Source organism: Mustela lutreola, chromosome 3, assembly GCF_030435805.1.
Source record: "Mustela lutreola isolate mMusLut2 chromosome 3, mMusLut2.pri, whole genome shotgun sequence".
In the NCBI taxonomy this organism is placed as follows: Eukaryota; Metazoa; Chordata; class Mammalia; order Carnivora; family Mustelidae; genus Mustela; species Mustela lutreola.
The window spans coordinates 208335630-208358257 of record NC_081292.1 but is presented as its reverse complement, the minus strand read 5'-3'; the positions used below and the strand labels follow the sequence as shown (position 1 = coordinate 208358257).

At 42.2% G+C, this 22628-nt stretch overlaps 1 protein-coding gene across 3 annotated transcripts in view; it reads left to right on the top strand.

Moving 5' to 3' along the window:
• The first annotated feature begins 14471 nt into the window (after positions 1-14471).
• C3H2orf88 (chromosome 3 C2orf88 homolog) overlaps positions 14472-22628 on the top strand; it is a 74817-nt gene continuing 66660 nt past the window's right edge. For 2 of the 3 annotated variants that reach the window (XM_059168599.1, XM_059168596.1), the window contains exons 1-2: positions 14477-14579; positions 16920-17098. The gene's annotated coding sequence lies outside the window, so the exon portion shown is untranslated. Of the gene's footprint in view, positions 14580-16919; positions 17099-22628 lie in introns of all 3 variants that reach the window. The other variant, XM_059168597.1, reaches the window with a different exon arrangement.

Here is a 22628-nt window from a genome sequence, read left to right as displayed (position 1 = left end):
GCTCAAATCCCAGCTCTTGAGGCACACTAATGGTATGACTGAATAACTTACTACAGCTCTGTATAATTCTGTGTCTCCATTTCCTAACCTGTAAGATGCAAATGGCTAATGCAGATATGTTCTCCCATTATTTTTCTTTACCAGGTAAGTAAGCTCTACTATGGACCTCTCATTTCTTGTAGGTGGCAGTTACATGACAAGGGATAGTGGAGCTGAAATATAGTGGCCCTTTTAAAGAAAAACACCAAATTATAAATAAAAACTTAGATATAGGGCCTTAGAAGAGGCCTATGCAAGTGAAGAGGGCCCCTGAGATCCACTACCTTTACTGCAGGTTTCCTCTGTCACAGTGGGAATGGTATAGAAACTACTTCCGTGTTGTTCTATACTGTCATTGGGGCATATTTTTACTTAATATAGCCCCTGGCAGATAGAAAGCATGAAATCAGGGTTAGCTCTTATTATTCTTGGAGGAAAAAACAGGATCCTCTGTTGAAATAAGTGTGAAAATACTACATAGTCTTTCCCTTTTGGAAACTGATTAATTACATGTTAACATAGTACAATCATACTATGAGAATCCAGGCGTGCCCGTAACTTGAGTCTTCTTCACTTTGCAGCTGACTGGGTCTTCTACCCATGCTCACCACCTTTTGCTTAGAAAAACAAAAATAAAAAAGAAAGTCCAGTCTGAAGTTCCATCCAATATTTTAAACACAGGTGGCTCTTGAACAACACAAATTTGAACTGCGTGGGTCCACTTATACATAGGTTGGTATTTTGTTTTGCTTTGTTTTTTATAATACAGTAATGTAAGTGTATTTTCTCTTCCTTGTGATTTTCTTAATAATATTTTATCTAGCTTACTTTATTGCAAGAATACAGTATATAATACATATAACCTACAAAATGCATGTTAATTGCCTATGTTCTTAGTAAGGCTTCTGGTCAACAGGCTATTCGTAGTTAAGTTGGGGGTGACAAAAGTTATACATGGAATTTCAACTGTGTAAGGGGTTGGTGCCCCTAAGCCCTGTGTTATTCAAGAGTCACCTGTAGTTCTTTTGGAAAGCGTATGGGTTTTCTTGAATAAAAGTGTTTGCGTTCTCTTGCATAAAATCCCCAGTCTTCTATCTATCCTCTTCCCTCTTCCCTCCTCCAAGAAGGTCAGGCGTCTGAAATGAGAAATACCATTATTGTATTGAGAGGTATGTGGCTGAAGGAATGGGGGCAAGATAGGCTCCTGGCATTCCTAGGGCTCTACCTTCACTGCCTCCTTTGCATGCTGGGCAACCTATCTGCCTAGTGGCTGTAGTAAGATGCTCTTCCTTTTAGGCTTAGGCAAAGACACTCGCAGGACTCACTGATGGACTCAGCTTCACTTTCAGCCCTTGATGGTGCTACGGACCAGAGCCTCTCCAGCTTTAACATGAATAAAAACCACCAGGACAGCTTGTTAAAACACAAATTCCTGGACATCACCCCACCACCACCACCACTCATCCCAGAGATTCGTGTTGAATAGGGTTAGGTAGGAGACTTTAAATTTCTGAAAACTCCTAGGTGGCAATGGTGCTAACACAGCCCATCCCGGGGACACGTACTGAGTTGGAAATGCTCCCTTCTGAACTCTGTGGCTGCATCAGAGCTCTGCCTGTGCAGTCTGCCCTGAGCCACCTTCTGGCTGTGGCCACCTTGCCTGCGTGGCTGCCATTTGAAAAGATTCTCAGGCAGGAGATTGAACCTCTCAGTATCCCTCTGTCTGATCACGCTATGTCAACCTGTTGCAATGGCTCCATGTGGGGGCGGGGTGGGGGGTAGCCTGAGAGAGCGCGGCTCCTTTACCTTTGGCATTTCCCTGATGTACTGAACACTCGTCCCCAACTCCCCAAGTCAGGAGAGCGGAGCAGTTTTCATGTTTTTCTCGCTGTCTGCCTCTCTTCCCTGAATCTCCTTCTCATTAATTACTGGGTCTGAGAAAAGAGAAGGTTGTTTATATATTTCTCTCACACCATAATCCTCTCCTCAAAACCCTTCAGCAGTCTCCCATCTCACTCAGAATAAAAGCCCAAATCCTGATGCAGACCTCTGAGATCCCACATGGCCTGGCCGCTTGGTTCCTCTCTGATCCCACGACTCTAGCTCTTCTCCTGCCCATTCTTCTGTTCACTCTGGCTTCCTCAACGCCCCGTGAGCCCCAGGAACACTGCTCTATGATCTTTGCCACACCTATTAACAATATCTTGAGAACACAGTTTGGGAGACTCAGACTAGGAAGTAGTTAAATATTCATAAAATATAATGAGATACTGTCACTTTGTTAAACTGAAAAGTAAAAGACATGCCATTAAGCAGAACTCAAGTACTTGTAAGAATAAAGGCACAGTCATTGAAGCAATTTGAAATTGTTAAGACCTCAACCCCAAGGAGATAGCACCTCACTGTCAAAACGGTTGAAATAAAAATCACAAGAACCAGCAAGTGTTGGTGAGGATGTAGAGGAAAATGAACCCTTGTGCACTTTTGGTGGGAATGAAAACTGGTGGAAACACTGAGAAACAGTGTGGAGGTTCCTCAAAAAGTTAAGAAAAAATAAAATAAATACCTTACAATCCAGTACTTCCACTTCTGGGATTTAAGGTACAAAAGGATCTGCAAACACTAATTCAAAAAGATACATGTGCACCCCTGTGTTTATGGCTGCATTATTGACAATAGCCAAGATATGGAAGCAACCTGGGTGTGTACTGAGAGATGAGTGAACGCGGATGTGGTACATACAAACAATGGAATATTATTCAGCAGCAAAAAAGAAAGAACTCTTGTCATTTGCAACAAAATGGATGGATCTGGAGGGTATTATGATGAGTGAAACAAGTCAGTCAGAGAAAGATAAACACATATGATTTCACCTATATGTAGGATCTCAAAAAACAAAACAAATCAACAAACAGATACTTAAAAACAGAGAACCAAGTGGTGATGGCCAGAACGGAGAAGGGTGGAGGGGATGGGTGAAACAAGCGAAGGGGACTAAGAGTTGAAAAATATTAAGACCTGAGTCTTAGAGCTAGAAAAAATTAGGGCTGAAACTTCGTTTGGCCCCTTACCTGCTGTGTGACACTGGGAAAATTACTTAACCTTTCTAGTCCTTCTTATACTTGAAAGGAGTGTAGGCAGTCCTCACTTTGCACAGTTCCAACATGTACACATTTCAGCCAGCCTCATTTAGTTAAATAACACCAGTTTCCCAACAATGCAGTTCAAATTTCAGCTACCACACATAGTAGCCGCGACAAATTTCATAAAATACAAACTTTGTTACTAGCATTTCTGTTTCAAATGTCTGTGTAAATAACAGAAGCACATCTTGGTCAATAACCAATCACATCACTGTTTTCAGAGTCTGTCCATAATAGGCACTGTGCACCTGCCATCAGTTCATGCACACACCACAAGGCCTGTGGTTGTGCTGTCTTGTTGGCTCCCAGTGATAAAACACATGTGACATTTTATAAAAATCACTGACCAAAAGAAGATTCTGGCCAAAAAGATGAAATGCAGCAAAGAAATGAAAAGCAGTAATGCTGGAAATGAAATTAAAACCAAACATAAATGGAGTGACCATGGGACTGTAGCCATTGCTGCCCCTGGAGAGACCCTAGACCTGCAAGCAGAGACACTTAGAGAGGCTGCCTTAGCAACAAATGAGCAAAGTAATCACGAAGAGAAAGAGCAAGATGTCCCAGAGGAAGAGATGCTGGCAAGAATCTCCCACCACAGGAAGTCTCTAAGATACTGCATGATGTTGGTAGAGGATAAAATAGGAGAAGCTGGATCCCGCTGAGAAAGGTGCATGCCCATTTGCCAAAGAACAGAGAGGATGCTGGCTCTGATGAGGGAACAGGAGGCTGGCTGAGGACAAAGCAAAAGCTGGCACCTTGCACCCCCTCTCCACCCACTCCCCTCGGTAATATGTGTGACATTCCTCAGGCACCCCTGACTGCCCTAAAAGAAAAACAAATAGTTAACTTGCAGAGATCACAATCCTGCAAGACAGGATTCTCCCTTGGTTTACCAATGTCCTAGAGATTTACAACAAAGAAGCTATCTTAACAATAGCACAATTTCCAGAGGCAAATAACTCAGTTCCTCAAGCCCTAAATAAAGTTAAATTTCTTCTAAACCCAAATCTCACTAACAAGGACACTTGATAGGAGAAATGTGAAACTTTATCTCTAGATCTCCAAGATAGTGTCGAGAATCATTCCCAAGCATATGACCCACTGATATACATCTAAAGGGTTCTCTACAAGAAGACTTTTACTACTAGTAATAAATAACCTTTCTCCCAACAATAGCTAGCCCCTCAAGTTCCTGGAGACCTTGCTTCCAAAATTCCTTGGAGACTAACATCATCCCCTTTGGTCTCACCTACCCAACTCCTGTGTATATAATCAGCCACTCCTCAGGATAACGGGCAGCATCTCCGTCTGCCCACGGGTCTTGTCCCCGTGCTCTAATAAACCACCTTTTTGCACCAAAGATGTCTTAAGAATTCTTTCTTAGCCATCGGCGCCGAACCTCACCCCACTGAACCTCATCTAGGTTCAAGAACTTCATCAGCTCCACTGTAAGATACACGACGGGAGGATGGAGGCTGGAGCTGATCACACTTTTCTCGATGAGCGTTTACTGCTTTCTGTTTATAACTTGGTCTCAATAAGAAACAAAACACATAAGTTCTTTGTGTTTCTACTGTTTTAAATTGCAGGATGCTAATTTACTGATTTTATGAATTGTTTGATTTCCCTGTATATTTAGAATCTAACAATAGGAGAATTTTTAAGTTCTGACAAAACTTTTTTTTTTTAAGATTTTATTTATTTATTTGACAGACAGAAATCACAAGTAGGCAGAGAGGCAGGTGGGGGGTAGGGAGGAGAAGCAGGCTCCCCGCTGAGCAGAGAGCCGGACGCGGGGCTCGATCCCAGGACCCTGGGATCATGACCTGAGCCAAAGGCAGAGGCTTAACCCACTGAGCCACCCAGGCGCCCCCTGACAAAACTTTTTTTAAAGACTTTATTTATTTATTTGACAGAGATCACAAGTTGGCAGAGAGTCAGGCAGAGAGAGAGGAAGAAGTAGGCCCCCTGCTAAGCAGAGAGCCTGATGTGGGGCTCGATCCCAGGACCCTGAGATCAACACCTGAGCCGAAGGCAGAGGCTTTAACCCACTGAGCCACCCAGGTGCCCCCTGAAAAAATATTTTTAGAGTTATGGATTATTGCCATTTTTCCCATTGATTATTAGAATCTCTGGACAGTTTCAGCCTACACGGTCATGTTTATAGTCTTGTATTACCTCCCATGCAAAAGGAAAACCACCTGGATAATAAAATAATTTACCTTTCAGGGCTTAGGTCCAGATTATGTGAAACCCTGCACGGCAAGCATTGACTATGTGGTCTGGTCTGCATTAGGCTGTAAAGGAATGTTGTTTATTTTATGGGATGATTCTTTATTCTAGGAATTTTGAGGACTTATAGTTACATATGACTTATTTTTAAATTATACTTGGATGCTTTATTATTGTTGGAGATGTTTTTAAAAATATATTCCAAACTAAATACCTAAGCATGTTCTGTGGAAGAATTTGTGATAGCTATTCTCCCCTCCAAAACAACCACAAAATTTAGGAGTTGTTCATGGAAGGGAAACACGGCATTTATGAGCACTTCCATTAGGAAACATTTCAAAAGGATTCAAATCCATTATAAATAAGACATTATTGTTTCATTTCCTTATTTTATTTTTGCCTCTCCCTGAGTTTTCCTTTAGAAAATAAGAAGTGTCAAGTTCCTATAAAAGATGCTGTTAGAGATTAAAGAAGAAACATTCTCTGAAGCTCATTTGGGGAATTACTCATGAAAGTGCCTAGAACGATTACAGAAAGGGGGACTTCTCAAAGGAATCAGCACAAGGCTGATGGGGGTCTTAGATGGGGGTCATGGGACCCAAGAAAAGCCCTGGAAACAGGAAGTAATTATGTGCCTGTTATTTAACTGTTGGTCACATATTAAAGATAGAGGCTGAAAATACCCAGGGGATGATTTTTGTTGGTTACATGATCACGCGTCCTGAAGTAGAGGAAAGCTCCTAAGAGGCAGCTGGCTGAGTGAGCTTTTTCAGAGGGGCAACTCCCGAGAGTTTTTTTGGGTGGGCGAGCAACATGGGAGTTTTGATGTTCTTGAAAGACAAGATACTTGCTAGAGCATCCAGGTGGGCTGCTGAACTGATTGATAAACTGATAAAGTGTGGCTTGCATCACCTCCTGTCCTCTTGCACAAGGGAGAAGTAATACCTGTTCAACCATTAAAATGGTTCACTGCTTGGGAACAGGTATTCTTTTTTTTTTTTTTTTTTTAATTTTTTAAATTTATTTTCAGGGTAACAGTGTTCATTGTTTTTGCACCACATCCAGTGCTCCATGCAATCTGTGCCCTCTCCAATACCCACCACCTGGTTCCCCCAACCTCCCACCACCCCACCCCCGCCCCCTTCAAACCCCTCAGATTGTTTTTCAGAGTCCATATTCTCTCATGGTTCACCTCCCCTTCCAATTTCCCTCAACTCCCTTCTCCTAACTCCCCATGTCCTCCATGCTATTTGTTATGCTCCACAAATAAGTGAAACCATATGATAATTGACTCTCTCTGCTTGACTTATTTCACTCAGTATAATTTCTTCCAGTCCCGTCCATGTTGCTACAAAAGTTGGGTATTCATCCTTTCTGATGGAGGCATAATACTCCATAGTGGATATGAACCACATTTTCCTTACCCATTTGACCATTGAAGGGCATCTTGGTTCTTTCCACAGTTTGGTGACCATGGCCATTGCTGCTATAAACATTAGGGTACAGATGGCCCTTCTTTTCACTACATCTGTATCTTTGGGGCAAATACCCAGTAGTGCAATTGCGGGGTCATAGGGAAGCTCTATTTTTAATTTCTTGAGGAATATCCACATTGTTCTCCAAAGTGGCTGCACCAACTTGCATTCCCACCAACAGTGTAAGAGGGTTCCCCTTTCTCCACATCCCCTCCAACACGTTTTTTCCTCTCTTGCTAATTTTGGCCATTCTAAGTTGTGTAAGGTGGTATCTCAATGTGGTTTTAATTTGAATCTCCCTGATGTCTAGTGATGATGAACATTTTTTCATATGTCTGATAGCCATTTATATATCTTCATTGGAGAAGTCTCTGTTCATATCTTCTGCCCATTTTTTATATGATTGTCTGTTTTGTATGTGTTGAGTTTGAGGAGTTCTTTATAGATCCTGGATATCAACTTTTTGTCTGTACTGTCATTTGCAAATATCTTCTCCCATTCTGTGGGTTGCCTCTTTGTTTTGTTGACTGTTTCCTTTGCTGTGCAGAAGCTTTTGATCAGTGGCTTTCTTATACACTAACAATGAAAATACAGAAAGGGAAATTAGACAATCGATTCCATTTACTAGAGCACCAAGAACCATAAGATACCTGGGAATAAACCTAACCAAAGAGGTGAAGGATATGTACTCGAGGAACTATAGAACACTCATGAAAGAAACTGAAGAAGACACGAAAAGATGGAAGACCATTCCATGCTCTTGGATTGGAAGAATAAACATTGTTAAAATGTCTATACTGCCTAGAGAAATCTATACTTTTAATGCCATTCCGATCAAAATTCCACCGGTATTTTTCAAAGAGCTGGAGCAAATAATCCAAAAATTTGTATGGAATCAGAAGAGACCCCGAATCGCTAAGGAAATGTTGAAAAACAAAAATAAAATGGGGGGAATCACATTACCTGATTTCAAGCTTTACTACAAAGCTGTGATCACCAAGACAGCATGGTACTGGCATAAAAACAGACACACAGACCAGTGGAACAGAGTAGAGAGCCCAGATATGGACCCTCAACTCTATGGTCAAATAATCTTCGACAAAACAGGAAAAAATACACAATGGAAAAAAGACAGTCTCTTCAATAAATGTTGCTGGGAAAACTGGACAGCTATATGTAGAATAATAAAACTCGGGCGCCTGGGTGGCTCAGTGGGTTAAGCCGCTGCCTTCGGCTCAGGTCATGATCTCAGGGTCCTGGGATCGAGTCCCGCGTCGGGCTCTCTGCTCAGCAGGGAGTCTGCTTCCTCCTCTCTCTCTGCCTGCCTCTCTGCCTACTTGTGATCTCTCTCTGTCAAATAAATAATAAATAAAATCTTTAAAAAAAAAAGAAATTTATAAAACTCAACCATTCTCTTACACCGTGCACAAAGATAAACTCAAAATGGATAAAAGACCTCAATGTGAGACAGGAATCCATCAGAATCCTAGAGGAGAATATAGGCAGTAATCTCTTCGATATCAGCCACAGCAACTTCTTTCAAGATATGTCTCCAAAGGCAAAGGAAACCAAAGAGAAAATGAACTTTTGGAAACAGGTGTTCTTAAAGCAGCAGCAGTCGAGCTAAGACTGCAACCTAGTGGTGAGATTGTGATGGGGGAAAGTGGCTGAGTTCATTTGGACTGTTGAGAACGCGGCATCAGAATTCAAAGTGACAGTGACCTCAAAGGAGAAGTGTGCTTGTGCCCCGTCCCGTCCGGGAAGACTGAGCTCCAAATCCTGTCATACCTGGGCTAGAATTGGAGGAAGGATGACTAGAACCGGCCCTCTGATGCTATTCACTGTATGTAGCATTTTCTATGTTCTCTGAAGCTTCTGCTCACTTCTCTGTTTCTTTAAAGATGATGTAGAACCTTGCCAAGGCCGCTTTCACTTATCTGCTCACACTCGTCATTTCTTCTATTTACTTGTGTAATCCATTTCGTCTTAACGTAGACTTTTAGTTGCTTTTGTTTTGGGGATTGAACCAATTCAAATCCTACTGTTTCTTACTCCAAGTAAGTTTTTCATGTAAAGTGATTCTAAGTATCATTCTCATTCTTTGACTCACCAATCGTGTTCAGTTTTTTCCAGTTTGATGTAGCTTTTATTTCTTGGAAATGCTTATTCCTAGTTGTACTGACCCGCGATTTCTTAGGCTATGGTATTGATGTGGAGAATGGACTGACAGAGCCACGCGCAGGCTGTGATCTTATTGAGATCATTACTTCTCTTCCACAAAACATAGACTATCCAAGAAATGTCTCTGGATGAGAATTTCAGTTTTTTAAATTACTGCGTATCTTCATTTCATTTTTAAAGTCTACTTGTATCTTAAGTTTCCTCATTCATCGTTTTTAAGCATACGCTTAAAATGTATTTTTTTATCTTCATCATTAAATCATCCCTGTTCCCTAGTATTCTAATTTTTATTTGGTTTGTATTTCCTTTCTTTCTACAGAGTTTTATTTTACCAGTAAAATTTCACCTATCATTTTTTTTCTTTGTTTGCTCCTCCCAAATCTCTTTTCTCTAGCAAAGCTTGGTATTTGGGTACGAAGTCTGGTTATTCTGTAGATAATAAAATCAGTCTAGTGCTTTCATGAAGGTTATGAAAATATAATTTTCATTTTCAAATATAAATTTCTCCACCTCAGATCTTCCACATTTGATTCCAAAGCGTTTTTCAGAAGCTGTCTTTATTTTTTTTAAGATTTTATTTATTTATTTGACAGAGAGAGATCACAAGTAGGCAGAGAGGCAGGCAGAGAGAGAGAGAGGAGGAAGCAGGCTCCCTGCTGAGCAGAGAGCCCGATGCGGGACTCAATCCCGGGACCCCGAGATCATGACCTGAGCTGAAGGCAGCGGCTTAACCCACTGAGCCACCCAGGTGCCCCTCAGAAGCTGTCTTAATTCTTCAAGTTTACATGCTCCTGAGTGTTGGGGGTACGTGAATCCATAGCATTGTTAATGCAGACAACCCATGACTGCAAGACTCGCTGCAATGAGTTGACTGTGGGAAGCCCATCCCTGTCTGTGAGATAATGGCTTCTACATAATTCAGAGGATTTTCTTGTCTCCAGTGTCACCATAATGAAACAGTTTTGGATTTTCCTGTGCTCTTTAAAACAACGTTCCTACAAAGTACAAATTTGGACTTGATTTAAATGCAATGAGCCAACAAATCAGCCACCGTGTCATCGATTCAGAAATCAATACTGTAACCGTGAATTATCGTAGAGCTTCCTCTTTCCCTCGCACTCGTGTGGGCTATAGCTTATGTCACCGATTAGTGACATAAGCTCATGGTGGTTGACATGGCACTCTGAAGGCAATTTCTACTAAAGTCAAGTTTGTGGGGCAAAATTCTTTTCTGGAAATCACTGAGCAGAGTACTGAGGGAAACAAAACAAACCCCTCCTCCCCCATAAAGTTGTTATGTTTTGAAAGAAGGAGGCAGATTAATGAAACAACATGGCACCTCTTGGAGCTATAGATTTTTTTTTTTAAGATTTTATTTATTCATTTATTTGACAGAGATCACAAGTAGGCAGAGAGGCAGGCAGGCGGGGGCGGGGGGGGGAAGCAGACTCCCTGCTGAGCAGAGATCCTGATGTGGGGCTCAATCCCAGGACCCTGAGACCATGACCTGAGCCAAAAGCAGAGGTTTAACGCACTGAGCCAACTAGGCACCTCTGGAGCTATAGATTTTCAAAAAATTTCTTCTACAAAGCTATGAAAATAAGGAGATATAAGGAGACATTTTTGAAAAACTTCAAAAATCTTTTTAAAAACAAGATTATTAATAATTCAGATTTATTTATTACTACCGAAGTAATGTATTGAAATGAGAGTAGATTGTATAATGGAAAGTATCATTATATAGTTAAATGTTATTAACAGGAAATCATGTTGTGTAAATACATATAAAAATACTATAGTAAACTGAAAGCATCTTTGCAGTTTCCTTTAAGAAAAAGCTTAATTCTTGAATAATTCCTTGATTCTCATATAGGAGGGAAACCCACAGGGTTTATTCTTCAGGTCTCAAAGAGCTATTTTATTTGGCAATCTAAATACATCTAAAAGAAATGTAAGGAATACTGTTTTATTTTCTCCTTCTTTAACAACAACAACAAAAATCTTTAGTTGGTGATTAATATTCTTTAGAGTCCATAATAAAAGCTCCTGGATACAGACTTGTTTAAGGGCACAGCACAATAGAGTAAGTTTCAGAACTAAGACTTTAGGTGAGGGAAGACAAAGCAAAGAAAATCTGGCCCACAAATTCACAGATTTGGAGAGGGCAGGAGTGGTAGGAAAAGGGGGGGAGAGGAGGTGGTTTTAACTTAAATGATAGACGGAAATAAATGACATCAAAAGAACTGCCATGCTCTTTTAAAAAACACACACACTTTATAGGCTTAAATAGAGGATGGATGGCTAGCAAGGGAATATACCCACTCCCGGTCCTGAGGTTTTCAATGTATTGGCATATTTGGCCAGGAGCACGCGGGCTTAGGGGAAGCCAGCAGCCACAGAGCTCAGCACATCTCAGTGCAGCTTCCCTTGGCCACCAGAGCCCCCAGAAGAGAAAGAAACAACCGTTAACACTAGCTGCAGACGGTACACCTTTTAGGTCTGGGAAGCTTTATTTTTTCCTGTATTCTTTATTTATTTTATTTTTAAATTTTTAAAAGATTTTATTTATTCATTTGACAGACAGAGATCACAAGTAGGCAGAGAGGCAGGCAGAGAGACAGAGGAAGCAGGCTCCCTGCCGAGCAGAGAGCCCGATTCGGGGCTCGATCCCAGGACCCTGAGACCATGACCTGAGCCAAAGGCAGAGGATTTAACCCACTGAGCCACCCAGGTGCCCCTGTCCTGTATTTTTTTAATACCAGGGACATACATTATTATTTAGGAAGAACTTGGGCAATATTTGCTTTTATTGGAAAAAGCAATTAAGACATCTAGGACTCTCTGGTTCTCTAGCCTCACTCAGCAACAAGCTCATTGAGAAGAAAAAGCAGAATGAATGCCCAGATATCCATGAGTGGTGTCCTGACTCCAGCTTTCTGGGATTTCGGAAAGTCTGTCCCCTCCACCCCAAATACTCTTTCCTCCTTCAACCTCATATCCCCAGATCACTACTCAGAGCAATAAACTGATGCGATGTAGAGATGTGAATCATGAATTTATGGATGAGAAATCTTGGACAAGCCGCATACTTGCACACATTTGAGGAGGGTGGTAAATCTTGGAGCCGTCTAAACATAGCTCTTATACTACTACAGAATAAAAATTCACGCAGAAAAAAAGCACCATGAAGTTTATTTGCCCCTCATGATCTGTAAGGAAGTGATTCAAAATGGGGAACATGTTTTCCTAGCAAATTCTGTCACATTTTCTCCTACCTCACCTGTTCAATGTTTGGGATAACCCTAGGTGGAGAGATCAGAAATGAGTTCCAGTCACAGTTGGCATTTCTGGTAGAACTTGCTATTCAAAGTGTGGTATGTGGACCAGTAACATGGTATCGTGTGGGGACTTGTTAAAAATGTAGACACTTAGTCTTCATCCAACACCTACAAAATTAGAATCTGCATTTTAAAAGCCTCTGGGGATGGGGAACCTGGGTGGCTCAGTGGGTTAAAGCCTCTGCCTTCAGCTTAGGTCATGATTCCAGGGTCCTGGGATGGAGCCCCAAATCAGGCTCTCTGCTCAGCAGGGAGCCTGCACCCCCCCCTCTCTGCCTGTCTCTGCCTGCTTGTGATCTCTGTCAAATAAATAAAATCTTTAAAAAAATAAATTAAAAAATAAAAGGCCTCTGGGTGATTCGCAGCATATGACATTTGGAGAACCACCGCTTTATGTAACTTTGAGCCAGTCGCTGAATCTTTCCCCTTCTTGGTTTCTCTTCAGTCAAATGTGTAGGAAATTTAAAACTGGAAGAAACCTAGTATAAGGATTAGTGGTTTAGAGCATGGATTCTGGAACTAGTGTGTCTGAGTTTGAGTCCCAACTCTGCTGCTTACTGTGTGACCTTGAGCACGTTATGTAGCTCCCCTGGGCCCCAGTTTCCTCATTTATAAAGAAAGGATTATAGTTATATCTATAAGACTATATGATATAGTCACATCTACTTCATGAAGTTGTTGTGAAAAATTGAATTTAACAAATGGAAATACTTAGGTTAGTGCTTAGTACAATGTAAGCATGATACAAGTATCAATTCTTATTATAACTTCAGATTCTTGATAACTTCCATTCTAGAACATATGGAGATGCCAACTGACAACTTTGAAAGATACGTGTGAGAGCTTTCTATTAGTGTAAGTTTGAAGAAGTGAGGAAAGCTCTATGGAGGAAGTGGGAATTTAGAATAGTTTTAGGTAATGACTAAATTCAGGCATGATTAGAGACAAAAAGCAGTAGGATATTCCGCATGAAACAAGCTTAGAGGTAGGAGTAAATATTTAGAGCAGAATAGAAGAAAGCAAGGAATCATAAAGCCTACTGGGTGCCAGGAATTTTGAAGAAGGCGTGAGGTGACTAGAGCAGAAGGCTTGTTTGGCAGTTGAGGGGCTAAGATTGCATCTTTTCAATTCCAGACTAAACACCGAGAGAAAGTGAGAGAGAGAAAGAGGGAACGGCAAAGAGACTAAAGTGATGCAGGAAAACATTAATAGACAGGAGGTCTCATGGGGAGAGAGAACAAAGGAGATAAAAAGCAAGACTGGTTACTAGACATGGAAAAAATATCGTAGAGGCGGCAGTTATAGCTCCAGGATTTTAAGTCTAAAGGACCAGGAATGGGAAGGCACCTTTAATAAAAATGAGAATAATTTAACAAAAATGAAAAAAAGCATGCTGCTTTGAGGAAAAGGTTATATTTGTTCTTGGAAGTGTTGAGTATTCGTGATGGGACTTCATCCAATTAATGATTGGACAGATGTACTAGAAAAAGTTGCATTTGGAAAAAGGGCCAATCACACTTCTCCCTTTTATTTTTGTATTACTGAGCACATTACTACCATGAATATAAAAGTAAAACCTCAGAATTCTAGAACAACATCTTTGTTTTCTTTATACATTTCAAATTTTCAGAATCTGCCTACTAAATATTTTTTAAGTAAGTTTAAGTGAAATGAATTGCAGTATTGGTGTTTTGTAGATCAATAAGAAAACTTGGAAGACAAGTCAGATCCATTATCCGGTGTGCTGATCCCTGACATTTACACTGGCCTCAGAGGAATTAAGAACAAATGAAACAGGCAGCCTTAAACTATTCTAAAGACTCCTAGACCTAGAAGGCAAAGATCTTCATCTTTTTGTTCAGGAAAGACACTGGCGCAGTTCCTGTCCGCGAGACAACCCACTAGCCTCAGCCTCAGTGATGTTGGCCACGGTCTCTTGCCTTTAATGAAACAGGAGCAGCACGACTGACAGAGCCGTGGGTTGTGTGTCATCACAGCACTGATCCCTGGGTGGAAAGTGCATTTGTGAGCAAATCGGGTACCGCCTAGCAACGGTCTCTAGGCGGAGGGGCCTGGGAGTCAGCCGTGGATGCCTTCGGAAGCCACCCGCTTGTTTCTACACGCTTCATAGGATACCTGTTTTGGATCATTTGGATTCCAGTTTTAAGGTACAGTTTTCCTTAGCAAACTCTTCATACCAGATATTTTGCTTTTTAGTGATTGACACACTAAACCTGATAGGACCAGTTTCCGTGGCTCGCCAAGTCTAGCGACGCAGAGGTTCAAGCCTAATGGAGTGTCTCAAGTCAGGAGCTTCTGCATTTTAGAAGCGGCTGGTGTCCGCTCCTCTGGGCCTGCCGCATCTGTGAGCGGCCTGAGACGACACCCAGATTGACACCCACTTCTGAGAGTGTAAGATGTGGTACTGAACATACCCCAGGATCTTTGAACTTCCAGCTCTCCTCCGGGGAAGCCTCCCCCCGGCCCCCACTCCGCCCCTCACGACTCGCGGGCTCTGCCCGGCCTTCGCAGCAGGAGCAACTCAGCCAACCGCGGTGAAGCCGGAGTTTCCAGAGGAACCGGGTTAGGCCAGAACTCGATGGGGGGCGAGGGGTAGACCCTCGAGAACGAGTCTCTCCAGGGACAAAAGCACTGGAAGCCCCAGGGAGTGCAGTAAGGGCCGCAGCCTCGTCCTGCCTGCGAGCCTCGCGACCCTCGGGCGGTGTCGCCGCCGCTTGTTCAGAGCCGCGGGTCGTTCCCAAGCTGCCGCGTGCTGTCGGTCAAACGCGCGCGCTCCCTCGTCCCCGTGGCTGCGGGGACGCCGCGCCCCCTTTCCTTGCTCGTTTTCCCGCTCTGGGCTCTTCCCTCCATCCCGCGGGACCCTCTGAGAGCAGTTCCCTTCGAAAACCCGTTTCCCTCAACCCACTTACAGGATATCCCACCGCATCCGTGTTCTGCGACGTGAGGGGGAGACCCAGGGCCGTTCCCAGGGCCCCCACGGAGGCTGCTCCCCGCCGGCCACGAGGCCGCCGTCAGCCAGGATGGGCTGTGCTGCTCTCCGGGGCCGCCTCCAGGCCCTTCTGGTCGTTCCCGCGAGGAGCCGCTCACACTCGGGAGGAAACGCCGCCTTCCAGGACGTGGGGCTGACGCGGACTGTGCTGGGGACGCTGGAAGGACGAGGGCCTTTCTGACCCTCCGCTTCCACGTCTGGGGAATCTCGCTCTGGAGGTTTACGGAGCTTCGTGTCCTCACAAACCTTCACTGACCGCCGTCCGCCGAGCAGCCTTCGGAGTCTGAGAAGAACGATTCCGGCCTCGTGGAGCTCGTCGCGTCGTGAGGCAGCGAGTCCTCAAGTAAATGCGCGTCAGTCACGGAGTCCCGTGTGGAAGGAAGCGGAGGCGGTGACGACGCGCCTCTTCGGAGGAACGACCCGGCGGGGACAGCGGGACGAGCGGGCGTCAGGCGGTGCGGCAGGGCCGGTGCGGACACGGCGAGAAGCAGCTCGACGCCCCCCGGACAGGGACGAAGACTGGGGGGGGAGCACCGTGAGGGGAGCGCGTCGCGGCGCGCGGCGGGAGGTGTGGCGGGACGGACTTGCGGGCCGGCGCGGGACGGCCGGGGAAGGGGTTTTAGTATCACCTTGAACGCAGTGAGGAGCAGTGGTTTCCCGAAGGCCGTCAGGGGACGCGCGCCCTTAGCAGACCTCCCTGAGGAGGGCAACGGTTGGGGGATGGGCGAAGCGGGTATGAGGTCGTGGGGGAGACACCCGCGGACGGACGAGTCACAGGAGCAGAAGGCGCAGCGCTGGGAACACGGTCGGTGGGAGACGGAGTGGCGGACCGGACGACGGCCACAGCCCGGACGGCGCCGGCAGGGAGCCGCGCTCGGGGTGAGCACAGCGGCGCACAGACCGGTCGGGTAGCGAGGTCGCAGCGCGACACGGTGCTTCCGCGAAAACTCGAGAGCTCCCTGACGACGGCGCCGGAAGTCCGGGAGTTCCGCGGTGAAAGGAATCATATTCACGGGGCCTCGCTTCCCAGTGTGTATGAGTTCACTGGGCCGCGGCCTGGCCTTTCCCTCGGCCCCAAACTCCGGCTGCGCCGTCTCCTTGATGCGCGCAGCCACCGCCACTCTTTGGAGCGCCCGCATGCACGACTCCCAGGCGCCTCTGCGGCGGCTCGAGGGCAGGGACCGCCCCGCGGGTGAGACCAGACGCGCCGGAAGCTCCTCCCACCGCGACTTCGTAACTTCCTCGTTCCGGCCCCACCGACGCGGTCCAGGTCCCCGCGGGCTAGGAGATGAGAAAGGAAAAGCCCTTCAGGCTAGGGCCAAGTTGTGCAGGGAGGCTTTGAGCCTCAGGAATTTGAAATTTATCCTATGAGAAAAGAAAAGCCACACTGAACATTTACAGTCTCCTAAACATGCGCAATATTCATTGAATGTGTCAAAATTAAAAGATTACATCGAAATCTCATTCTTACCCTCGCCTGTCCACCTTTCCCCTCCAGCTGCTGGATTATCTCTATCCGCTTGTGCGTGGTCCAGTGTTTCCCTGCGCATGTACGCGAGCGTGAGTGCACGGGGGCCGCAGCCGTTTACATAGAAGAACCGAAAATACACACTGTTTTGTTCTTTACCTTTTCGAACACGAAAATTCATCCTGGAGATGTTTCCAAGTCAGTAGTTGGTAAGGATGTTCCTTATTCTCTCTTGCAGATGCACAGTTTCCTATTGTCCGCATATCCCATGACTTACCCAACCAGCCCCTACTGCTGCGTGCTTCTGTTCCAATCTTCTGATCTTACAAAAATCCTGCAAGGGATATCCTTGCACAACTGTTGTTTCATATTAGTACAAATAATGTATGCATGTATAGATGTTATTTGTGATATCTATATCAATCTATATCTATACTGGAATTCCTGGAAATGAGATTTTTGGGTCAAGAGTAAGTGTATCTGAAATTCTGGTAGATGTTTCCAGAAAATCCTGCCTGGTGGTTATTCCATTTCCTACTTCTACAAGCGGTGTTTGAAAGTGTCTGCTTCCCCAGAGCCTCTCGTGCAGTGTGCTAGAGGACTTTTGGATTCTGCTAATCTGATAGTTGAGGAATTGTTATCTTGGTGGAATATTAATTTGTATTTTTGCCAGTGAAGTTTGGCAATTTCTCATATGTTTAGTGAAAATTTTTTTCCCGTGACCTATCCATTCATATCCTTTGCCCACATTCATATAAAGTTGATCTTTTCCTTTATTTCTAAAAATTTACATATATGTGAATATATATACATATATATAGAGAGAGAATGTAAGTATTTATTCTGTACTGTGAGTCACAAATGTCTTTCTTACTTTGTCATTTGTATTTTGATTTTGCTGTTGGTATATTTCTAACCTGCAAAAGTACTTGTTTTTGTGTTTACTTTTAACTGTCAGCCTTTCTGGATTCTGAATCATCATTAGAAAGGTCTTCCCAAGGATAAAATAAAACTCACCTACTGTTTTCTAATGTGTTTATTATTTCATGTTTTTACATTTAAATCTGTGATCCATGTGGATCTCTCTGCTTACCCTGATACATAGCAAGAGTATGGAATATGCTTTACTTTTTTCCAACTTGATTCCCAGTTTTTCCAACACTATGTATTGAAAAGACTATTTTTATGTTTGATTTGGCATGCAGTCTTCATTTCACACTAAATTCCCTTATGCATTCAAGTTTATTTCTGGACTTTCTATTCCATTCCATTAGTTTATCTTTTCATAAGCCAATCCTGCACTTTTATTTTTTTATATAATGTTTATTTTAGTTTAAGTCTGCTATACCTAACATCCAGTGTTAACGTTAGTTTCAGGAGTGCAATATAGTGATTCAACAATCCCATACATTACTCAGTGCTCATCATGATGAGTGTGTGTCCTCTTGAATTCCCGCCACCTTGTCCACCCACCTACCTCCCCTCTGATGGTTTGGTAACCCTCAGTTTATTCTCAGTAGTTAAGGGTCTGTTTTGGTTTGTCTCTCTTCCTTCATTGTTCAGTTGTTTTCTTTCTTAAATTCCACATAGGAGTGAAATCACATGGTATTAGTCTTTCTGTAGCTTACTTTGCTTAGCATTATTCTCTCTAGTTCCATCCATGTCATTGTAAATGGCAAAATTTCATTTTTTTAATGGATGGGTAATAGTTCCTTTTACACACACACACACACACGCACACACACACACACACACACACACACACACAATGTCTCCGTTATTCACCTACCAATGGACATATGAGTTGCTTCCATATTTCAGCTATTATAAATAATGGTGCTCTAAACATCAGTGTGTGTATATATTTTCAAATTAGTGTTTTCATTTTCTTTGGGTAAACACCTAGTAGTGTGATTACTGAATCATATGGAAGTTCTATTTTTAACATTTGAGGAACCTCCATACTCTTTTCCACAGTGGCTGCATCAGCTTGCATTCCTTCTGAAAAGGGTTCCTTTTTTTCTACAACCTCACCAACACTTGTTTGTTTTATTTTTGATCTGAGCCATTGTGACAGGTGTGAAGTGATAGGTCATTGAGGTTTTTATTTGCATTTCCCTGATGAATAGTGATGTTGAGCATCATGTATCGGCCATCTGTGTATCTTCTTTGGAGAAATGTCTGTTCATGTCTTCTGCCCATTTTTAATAGGATTATTCATGTGCATGCGTGCATGTGTGTGTGTGTGTGTGCGCGCATGCACACCTGTGTTGAGTTGTATAACTTCTTCATATATTTTGGATACTAACCCTTTATCAGATATGTGATTTGCAAATACTTTCTCCCATTCACTACATTGTCCTTCAGTTTTTTTTTTTCTTTACGAGTTTGTTTATTTGACAGAGTGAGGAGAGAGAGAGTGATGGAGAGAGAGCATGAGCCCGAGGGAGAGGGAGAAGAGACACCTTACTAAGCAGGGAGCCCTATGCAGGGGTCAAATCAGGAACCATGTGAACATAACCTGAACTGAAGGTGTCGCTTAATCGGCTAAGCAACCCAGGTGCCCCAAATGTCTTTTAGCTTTGGTGATGGTTTCCTTTGCTGTGCAGAAGCTGTTTATTTTGATGTAGTCCTAATAGTTTAGGTTTGCTTCTGTTTCCCTTGCCCAGGAGACATGCCTAGAAAAAATGTTGCTATTGCCAATGTCAGAGAAATTACTGCCTGTTCTCTTCTATTATTTTTAGGTTTTGATTCTCACATTGAGGTCCTTAATCTATTTTGAGTTAACTTTTGTGTGTGCTGTAATAAAGTGGTCCAATTTCACTCTTTTGCATGCAGCTGTCCAGTTTTTCCAGCACCATTTATTGAAGAGCTGTCTTTAACCCATTGTATGCTCTTGCCTCCTTTATTAAAGATTAATTGACCATCTAATTGCAGGTTTATTTCTGAGCTCTCTATTCTGTTCTATTGATCAATGTGTCTTTTTGTTTTGGTACCATGCTGTTTTGATTGCTACAGCTTTTGTAATATAACTAGAAATTTTGGATTGTGATACCTCCAGTTTTGGTTTGGTTTGGTTTGGTTTCATTTGGTTTGGTTTCAAGATCTCTGTGGCTATTTGGGGTCTTTTGTGGTTCCATATAAATTTTAATTGTTCTAGTTCTGTGAAAAATGCTATTGGCATTTTGATAGGAATTACATTAAATCCGTAGTTTGTTTTGGGTAGTATGGACATCTTAACAATATTTGTTCTGCCATAGGGTGCCTGGCTGACTCAGTCAGTAGAACATGCAACTTCCTTGATCTCAGGGTTCAAGCCACACATTAGGTGTAGAGATCACTTAAAAAACTTAAAAAAAAAAAAAAATACTTGTTCTTCTAACCCATGAGCGTGAATGTCCTTCCATCTCCAAATCCTTTATAGATGTTTTATAGTTTTCAGAGTACAAGTCTTTCACCTGTTTGGTTAAGTTTATTCCTGGATACTTTATTACTTTTGGTGCAATTGCAATAGGATTGTTTTCTTAATTTCTGTTGCTACTGCTTCATTATTAGTTTATAGAAATGCCATGGATTTCTGAACATTACTTTTATATCCTGCAAACTGATTGAATTCATTTATCAGTTCTAATAGTTTTTCAGTGGAGTTTTTAGGGTTTTCCACATACAGTAACATGTCATCTACAAATAATGAAAGTTTTACTTCTTCCTTACCAATTTGGATGATTTTCATTCCTTTCTCTTGTCTGATTGCTGTGGCTGATATTTCTAATATTATGTTGAATAAAAGTGGTGAGAGTGGACGTCCTTGTCTTATTCCTGATCTCTGGGGGAAAGTTCTCAGTTTTTCACCATTAAGTATAATATTAACTGTGGGTTTTTCATATATGGCTTTTATTATGTAGAGTTATGTTCCCTCTAAACATACTTTGTTGAGGGTTTTTATCATGAATGGGTGTTGTCCTTTGTCAAATGGTTTTTGTGCATCTATTGAAATGATCATATGGTTTTTATCCTTTCTCTTGTTAATGTGATGTATCATGTTGATTGGTTTGTGAATATTGAACCACCTTTGCATCCTGGGAATAAATCCCACTTGATCATGGCGAATGACTTTTTTAAGGTATTTTGAGATTCAGTTTGCTAATATTGAAGATTTTTACAACTATGTTCATCAGAGATATTGGCCCATACTTCCCTTTTTTGTAGTGTCTTTATCTGACTTTGGTGTCAGGGTAATGCTGACCTCATAGAATGAATTTGGAAACTTTCTTTCCTCTTCCATTTTTTGGAATAGTTTAAGAAGAAAATTAAAAAAAAAAATACATGTACTCCATGCCCACCATGGGGCTTGAACTCACAACCTTGAAATTATACTCTACTAAATGAGCCATCCAGGCACCCCTAACTCTTCTTTAAACATTTGATAGTATTCTCCCGTGATGCTGTCTGGTCCTGGACTTTTGTCAAGAGTTTTTTGATGGATGATTCAATTTTATTGCTGGCAATTGGTCTGTTCAAACTTTCTACTTCTTCCTGATTCAGTTTGAAATGATACATGTTTCTAGTAATTTATCCATTTCTTCTAGGTTGTCCAATTTGTTGGTGTATAATTTTTATACTATTCTCTTATAATCCTTTGTATTTCTGTGGTATCACTTGTTATTTCTCTTTCTTCTCTAATTTTGTTTATTTCAGCTCTCTTTCTCACAATCTCTCTTTTTTATGAACCTGGCTAAGGGTTTATCAATTTTGTTATCTTTACAAACCAACTCCTGATTTCATTGACATCTTGTTGTTTTTTAGTTTCTATCTCATTTATTTCTACTTTAACCTACATTATTTCCTTCCTTCTACTGGTTTGGGGTTTTGTTCATTCTTCTTTTTCCTGTTCCTTTAGGTGTAAGGTTAAATTGTCCATTCAATGTTTTTCTTGCTTCTTCACATAGGCCTGTATTGCTATAAACTTCCCTTTTAGAACAGATTTTGCTGCGTCCCAAAGCATTTGGACTGCTGTGTTTTCATTTTCATTTGTGTGCTGGTATGTTATTTCCTCTCTGATTCCTCAGTTGACCATTCATTGCTTGGTAGCATATTGTTTCACCTCTTTGTATTTGGGCTCTTTACAGATTTTTTACTATGGCTGATTTCTGATTTCATAGCATTATGGGCAGAAAAGATGCACAGTATGACTTTGAACTTCTTTAATTTGTTGAGACTTATTTTGTGGCCCTATATGTGATCTATACTAGAGGCTATTGCATGTGTTCTTGAAAAGAATGTGCATTCTGCTCTTTGGGAGGGAGTGTCCTGAATATATCTGCTAGATCCATTTGGTCCAGTGTGTCATTCAAAGCCACTATGTCCTTGTTGGTTTTCTTTTAGGACAATCGCTCCATTGATATAAGTTGGGTATTAAAGTCCCCTACTATAGTTGTGTTCCCATTGATTACTTTATCTTTGTTATTAACTGTATTATGCATTTGAGTGCTCCCAGGTTAGGTGCATAAACACAATTGTTATATCTTCTTGTTGGATTGCTCCCTTTATGATTATATAGTGTCCTTCTTTTCTCCTGTTAGTCTTTGTTTTAAAGTCTATGTAGTGTCCTTTTTCTCTCGGTACAGTCTTTTTTTAAAGTCTATTTTGTCCAACAAAAGTACTGCTACCCCAGCTTTCTTTTCACATCCATTTGTATGAAAAATACTTCTCTATCCCTTTACTTTCAAACTTCAGGTG